An 8116-nucleotide genomic window follows, 5' to 3' on the forward strand; every position below is an offset into this window, starting at 1 on the left:
CTGGGTTCAAATTTGATCTCAGGCACTTCCTAGCTGTGTGACCCTGGGAAAGTTACTTAACTCTCATGGCCTAGCCCTTACTGCTCTTCTGCTTTGGCACCAATACATGGTATTGATTCTAAGATGGAAGATGAGGGTTTTAAAAGAAAAGAAAAACAATTAGACAAAACAGCAGTCCTGTCTCATGATGTCTGCAACATTCTTTGCCCATAGTCCCCCACCTCACCAATGAAAGGAAGGAAGATGACTTCCTCAGAAGCCAAGATTGTTCATTACAATTATGCAGAGTTGGGAGCAGCTGGGTAGCTCAGTGGATTGAGAGCCAGGCCTAGAGATGGGAGGTCCTGAGTTCAAATTTGATCTCAGACACTTCCCAGCTGTGTGACCCTGGGCAAGTCACTTGACCCCCATTGCCTACCCTTACCACTCTTCTGCCTTGGAGCCAATACACAGTATTGACTCCAAGACGGAAGGTAAGGGTTTAAAAAAAAGACAATTACGCAGAGTTTTTAGCCTCACCTTTTTTTATTCTCTTCAAGTATTTGAGAAGGGATGGATTCTTGTTCTTAGCAAAATAAACTTGTTTCTAGAATGAGGGTCACAGAAGTAATATTTGCCCTTGTGGAAGGAGGGGGCCATAGAATGTCAGAAGCTAGCAGTTTTTCTCTCTCTTATGTTCTTTAGCAATATTTCCATACAGATAAGAGCTATTCGAGGTGTTCTGTAAGTCATTTTTCAGTTGTGTCTGACTCTTCAAGACCCCATTTGGGGTTTTCTTGGCAGAGATACTAGAATGGTTTGCCATTTCCTTCTCTGGGTCATCTTACAGATGAGGAAACGAAGACAAACAGGGTGAAATGACTTGCCCAGGGTCACACAGCCAGTAAGTGTCTGAGGCCAGATTTGAACTCAGGAAGATGAGTCTTCCTGACTTGACCCCAGCACTCTATCCCCCAAGCCACCCAGCTGCCCACATAATTTCTTCAGGCACACTAATATAATTGTCAACGAGGATTTATTACTATGGTGCCAGCCACTGTGCTAAATTTAGTAATGGATATTTGTTTAGCTGTTCCCCAGTGGATGGACAATACCTGTTATGGACGCAGTTCTTCTGTTTCTAATTTCCCAGCTTTGTGCATTCTTTCTCTAGCTCAGCAAAGGTAGCTATTCCCAATCCAGCCAGTAGGTGGGACTTTCCTCCCACGAACTTCCCAAGACTCAAGACTAAAATTCTGTGACTGCAGTGTGGGTTCTTGGAGCACTTCTATCCAGGCAGTATGATTTTAGGGAGGGCGATTTCTTTTAAGAAAGCTCTTCTGGGGCAGCTGGGTAGCTCAGTGGAGTGAGAGTCAGGCCTAGAGACAGGAGGTCCTAGGTTCAAACCCGGCTTCAGCCACTTCCCAGCTGTGTGACCCTGGGCAAGTCACTTGACCCCCATTGCCCACCCTTACCAATCTTCCACCTATGAGACAATATACCGAAGTACAAGGGTTTAAAAAAAAGAAAGAAAGAAAGAAAGAAAGAAAGATCTTCTGCCTCCTTCTCCCCAACCTGTTCAAAGAATCATAGCTGTAGAGCTGGAAGGAACCTTAGAGATGGTCTGGTTCAGTCCCCTCAGTTTACCATTAAGAAAAGATCCAACTTAAATAACTTAGCCAAGATTTATATTGTTGTTCAAATCATTTTCAGTCATGTCTGACTTTTTTGACTCCATTTGTGGTTTTCTTGGGAAAGATAATGGAGTGGTTTGCCATTTCCTTCTCCAACTCATTTCACAGATGAGGAAACTGAAGCAAACAGGGTAAAGTGACTTGCCTAGGGTCACATAGCTAGAAAGTGTCTGAGGCCAGATTTGTATCTTACATTCTTTTCTTTTAAACTCTTACCTTCTCTCTTAGAATTAATACTAAGTGAGAAGACTGCTAAGGGTTAGGCAAATGAGATTAAGTGTTTCTGCACTGGAGTGGCACCAGTGTCAGAGGAGAGAAAGGAGCTAATTGGAGAGATATTGCAAAGGTGGTATCTACAGGCCTTGGCAACAGTTTGGATATGATTTGGGTTTGGGGGGGGGTGGAGGCAGGGTTTGAGAGTTAGAAAGGAGTCCAGGGTGACTATAATTGTGAGCCTGAAAGACTAGGAGGATAGTGATGCTGTCTAAAGTAATAAGGAAGGTAGGAGGGGAAAAGGGTTTAGGAAGAAAATTTGTGAATTCAGTTTTGAACAGATTGAGTTTAAGATATCCAGTTCAAGAAGTCTGAAAAGCAGTTAGAGATCCACAATTAGAGATCAGCTGAGTCTGGAACAGGAAAAGTAGTTCTGAGAATCATCAGCTTATATAAGGAAAAGCCATGACAACTGATAAGATCACCAAATGGAGTAGTCTGGAAAGAGAAGAGGGTCAAGGGTAGAACCTGAGGGATACCTAGGATTAGAGGGCAGGGTTGGGAGGAGGATCCAGAAAGGAGTCAAAGATGGAGCAGTCAGAGAAGTACGAGGGTAACCAATAGAGAGTGATGTCCTAAAAATCTAGAGAAAAGGGATTATCAAGGAAGAGAGAGTGACCAATAGTGTCAAAGGCTACAGACAGATCAAGGAGAATGAGGTTTGAGGGGAAAAAAAACAAAAAAACACTGGATTTGGCAACTAAGAAATCATTAGGAAGTTGGGAGAGAACAGTTTTGGTGGAATGATAGAGTTGAAAACCAGATTGTAAGAGATTAAAAAGAGAGTAAGAGGGGAGAAAGTGGAGACACCACTCACTCTAGATGGCCTTTTTGAGGAATTTGGCTACAAATGGAAAAAAGATCATAGAACTAGTCATCAGGGATCGAAGGATCAAGTGAGGGTTTCAGGAAAGAGTTGACAAAAGTATGTTTGTAGGGAGTAGGAAATAAGCCAATAGAGAGAATGAGGTTGAAAATAAGTAAAAGAGTAGGGATGATGGAGAGGGCAACTGGAGAAAACTGGAAAGAATGAGATCATTTGAAAAAGTAGTGGGATTAGCCTTCCTAAGGAGAAAGGCCGCTTCATCATGTGAAACGGACATGAAAGAGGCAAAAAGGCACCTGACAGGAGATGAGAAAGAGGGGAGAAGAGGGAATTCACAGTGAATGGCCTCAAAATTTATTTTTTTTTGTAAACCTTGAGACAAGATTATCAGCCAAGACAATGGGGGAGAGGGAGCTGTGAGAGCTTTTGAGGAGAGATGAGAAGGTTTGGAAGAGTAGTTGTAGAGAGTGAGATAAGGGAGATTAGTAGGATTGCCTAGCAGTAGAGAGGGACAAATTGAGGTTGTACAACAAATTTTTTGTGGACTCAGAACACAGATGTGTGGTGTGATCCTGGGTAAGTCATTTAACTCCAATTGCCTGGCCCTTACCACTCTTCTACCTTGGACCAATACTTAGTATCAATAATAAGACAGAAGGTAAGAGTTTTCAGTGGAAATGCTACAGGGGCTAGGGGAAGGGGGGAGGGAAGGGGGAGAGTAAGAACATGAATCATGTAACCATGGAAAAATTTTCTAAAACATAAAATTTAATTAAAAAAAAGACCATTAAAAAAAAGAAGGTAACAGTTTTGAGAAAAGGGGGAAAAAAGGAAAGGAAGGAAGGAATGAGAGAGAGAGAGAGAGAGAGAGAGAGAGAGAGAGAGAGAGAGAGAGAAGGAAGGAAGGAAGTTGTTTAATTTCCTCCCTTTTTATTCAGCAGCATGTGTGTAGGAATGAAATTGAGGAATGGTAGGGGTGACCCAAGGCTGAGGCTTGGCAAAGCATAATTGGTAGTATGATAAAGGGTCTAGGGATTCAAGAGAGGGAGACAGTGCAGAGTTGAATTGATTCAGCAAAAGGTCAAGATAGGGAGAAGAGGAGAGAGTTAGTTCAGGGGAGATAGCTTAGGAGAGAATTGAGGAATCAAGGGTCTGGAGGTCCCAGGGCAGATGAAGAGTAGGTTTACTTAAGAGGAGGCAGAAGGAGAAGTAAAAAGTCAATAAATTATAGTCAGATGAGGAGATTTCAGAATTCTTGAACATGGAGGTGGAACACTGATGGGTGATGGCAAGATCAAGGGCATGACAGTCTTTGTGGCTGAGTTTGGGTGGAGGAGTAGGCCATGGGAGGTGAATAGGTTGAGGAACTGAATAATTAGAGTGTTTGAGGGAGAATCGGTAGGTATGTTGAAGTCCCCTAGTATGGGGGGGAGGAGAGAAAAATCATGAGCCAGGTATTGAACTTATTGAGGAAGTGATCTGGGGATCTGTAGACAATAGCTACCAGGGTTTTGATTGAAGGGTAGATATGTAGAGTATGAATTTCAAAGGAAGAGAGGTTACTGAGTAATGGAGGATAATGTAGAAGCAATGATAGGGAGCAAGGAGTGTTCCACTAACTTTCTAAGGAGAATGAATAAAGGTGTAGCCAGTACTAGAAAGGGTGACCAAGGAGGCTGTGTAATCAGGGGAAAGTCCGAATTCAGGAAGAGCTAGTAGATGGAAGGAGAAGAGAAAAAGATTTAAGATGAAGGGAAGTTTGTTGCCTATGGAACAGGTATTCCAGAAGGCACTGGGTGAAGTTAGGATGAAACTTTGGAGTAGGAGAGTTGAAGGTGATGGGTATGAGGAATCAAGTAGTAGGAGATATGGAGTGGGGGGGGGTTGGATGATAATCTAGAGAAGTTCAAAGTCACTGGAATTTGATGGGCATGGCCAAGTGGGAGAATGTTTATTATTGATTGGAGAGTTCTGCTCCTCAACCTTCAAAGGACAAGGATAGCAAGAGATGGGGAGCCAGAAGTCAAAGGAAGGATTGTTTCCCTTTGCACTAAGGGTTCTCCATATCCTTGCTGGGAGATTAAGCTGGCACAGTTAGGAGGCAGAAGTTGCCTTGTGCTGGCACAGATGAAAGTGGTTGCCTTGAGGCAGATGCAAGATTCCTCAGCCTGGCCACTAACAACTTTCCTTCAGGAGATACTGCCTCCAGCAGGAGATGAAAGGCACAAAGCATGAGCATGTAAGCAGGCAGGTACAAGTGGTCTGAAGTCTTCTCACCTGAGGAAACTGATTATGAGGCAGAAGCAGGAAGTCATAGACTCCTTGTGCAAAAGGAAGATACCTGTCCTGACTCCTAGCAGACTTTCCTCAGTGGACATACCGTGCCCAGTAGTTGGAAGGTTCAGTGCACTAGTGCACTAGCACTACTATGGTGCTTTAATCTTTACAAAGCACTTCACATATATTATCTCATTTGATCCCCACAATGACACCAGGAAGTGTTGTCTCTATTTTACAGATAGGGAAAACTGAGGCAGACAAAAATTAGGTGATTTGCCCATGGTCAGACAGCTAATAAATATCTAAGGTCGATATTTGAAGTGAGGACTTAATGGCTATAAATCTGGGGCTGTCTCTATTATACCACCTAGCTGTTTCTAGGAGTTCCTACAACTCCAAAACCAATGAACTTCATGAATCCAGACAGAAAAAGAAAAAAAGAAACTTGTGAAAATGAAATGAATAATGACTACACTAACCATTTGGGCTTCCTCTACCTTCCATTTTTTCCCCAGGGGTTTCTGATCCTATGGAATCTTGACATTACAACAACGCTTTGCCACTGTAACTAAGCTAGAGAAATGGCAACCACCAGTTGGTTGGAATGTTGGACCAGGAGCAGCCTCAGGGATTCACCAGATAAAGCAGCTTTTATTATAAAATCATCAACCTGATCTGTTTCCAAAGAAGCCCCTAAACCCTATTCCTGGAACTGATTTTTATACTCCTCCCCCTGAGCTATATGGTTTTGAGCAATAAAAGCTAAGTAGCCCCTGCAGCTGGTGAGTTCCTTTCTTAGGAAGGAAGGTCCTCATGCATGCTATTCTGCTAAGAAGAATAAACAGCCTGTGCCTTGTCCACTTGCTCTTGGTGTCTCACTCAGTTGACTCCAGTCTGTGGGGCCAGCTATCTGGGGTGTAGGGACTGACAGACTAGACCTCCATCCTCTGCCAGATGAACCTGGAATCTGTGGTGACTCTAGCTAGATTCTTTGCCAATAGAGTGCCAGCTTTGATAGATTCTACCAAGACCAAAAGTCATTGGACACAGTGCTGCTATAAGTTTTATACCTTGTTCAAGGACTTCCCTAATTCAGAGGATTGGAATCATCACCAGAGAACTGATGACCAGGAAATAAATGTTTTTGGTCCCAACTAGGTCCCAATTATTGTGAATAATATATGCAGGGTGGGGGTGAAGGGTAATACAGCTAGGTGGCTCAATGGATTAAGAGTGGGGGGGGACAGCGGATCCAAGATGGTGGCTTAGTAGCAGTGAAAGCTAGAACCCCTTGTAAAATCCTCCCATCGGATGGAGAGCCAGGCCCAGAGATGACAGGTCCTGTGTTTAAAGGTGACCTTGGACACTTCATAGTTGTGTGACCCAGAGCAAGTTATTTAACCCCCATTGTTTAGCCCTTAGAACCCTGGAACTGATATACAGTATTGATTCTAAGACAGAAGGTAAAAGTTTAAAAAGAAAAATATTGTTAGTTAGTGGAAGTGGTCCCACGTATCCAAATTCATACTATCTGAAATTATAATTATGTAAAATATGGTCATTGGTTCTAACCCAATGGAAATATGTAGTTCTAATTTGAATAATGCTACTATTTTGCAGGATTCATTATTTGCAGTAATCAGGACCTAATTGTTCTAGTTCTTGCAGAGGTGACATCATAGATCTCTGGACTAACCTTGTAAAATTATTACGCTGTTATAACCTATAATGGACTATTTACAGCCTAGGAGAGGGGGAGGTGTAGAGGAGAAAGGGATGGAGAGAATCTGAATCGCAAACTGACAAAAAAAAATTGTAAAAAATTGTTTCTACATGTAGTTGAAGAAAAATCTTTAAGCCAATAAACCATTTAGAATTATTGCTTCTTAGCCATTTGATTTTCAAAGGGTCCATCCCATTAAACTCTGAGTTCCTTAAAAGCAGGAATTGCATTTTTGCCATTCTTTGATCTCTGTGGCACATAAGAGGTGCTTAATAAGTGTTAACTTGCTCTGATTTTACTTAATCTATATCAAAGATCTGATAATTAAATTCCCATAATTCCTACTCATTCACAAGCAGAGCATGATCTTTCATTTATAAAGATGATGCTACTAACCTTATAATAAGTAGTATTCATCCTGGATATTTTTCTTCTAAGAGGAATTTTTTTTAAACCCTTACCTTCTATTTTAGAATCATTACTAAGTATTGGTTCCAAGGCAAAAGAGTGATAAGGGCTAGGCAACTGGGGTTAAGTGACTTGCCTAGGGTCACACAGTTAAAAAGTGTCTGAGGCCAGACTTCAACCCAAGATCTCTTGTCTCCAAGTCTGGCTGTCTATCCATTGAGCCATCTAGCTGTCCTGTCCTTTTGTTTTTTTGATAGGATCTTGAGAGCATTAAGGACAGGGCTGATCATGGTGAATTCTGATACTTTTTAAGAGTGATTTTTTTTTTTGGCAGTGCACATTTATCATCCAGCTTTGTTTTTCTTTCTCTCTTCTTAAAAAACCTTTATCTTCTGTTTTAGAGTCAATATTAAGTATCAGTTCCAAGGCAAAAGAGTAGTAAGGAATAGGTAATTGGGGTATTAAGTAACTTGCCCAGGGTCACACAGCTAGGAAGTATCTGAGGTCAGATCTGAATCCAGGACCTCTGGTCTCCAGGCCTGGCTCACTATCTACTGAGCCACCTAGCTGTCCCAAGGAATAAATTTCTACTGTCTCATCCACATTCTATCATTCAATTCTCTTTTTGATCAATGATAGTTGGTCAATAGTTAATATGAAGAGTGGTAAGATTAGGTTAGGGGTTTGGCCTCTAGGAACACTAATATAGAGGAATCATATGGAGGAATCATAACTATAGGGTGACCAGGGCTTTGTCCAAGAGCACAAACATGCTTCTTTCCTAGGCTATCATTTCAGCTACACTCTCTCAAAGCCCATCTCTGTTATTCCCCTCCTTCTCACTGCCTCACTGACACCTCCTCTCCCCTCCACCCTTGCCTTGAGGTTGGGGAGTCAAAATCGGTTAGACATACTACTGGGATATGGCCTGGA

Source organism: Gracilinanus agilis, chromosome 4 (genome assembly GCF_016433145.1).
Source record: "Gracilinanus agilis isolate LMUSP501 chromosome 4, AgileGrace, whole genome shotgun sequence".
NCBI lineage: Eukaryota > Metazoa > Chordata > Mammalia > Didelphimorphia > Didelphidae > Gracilinanus > Gracilinanus agilis.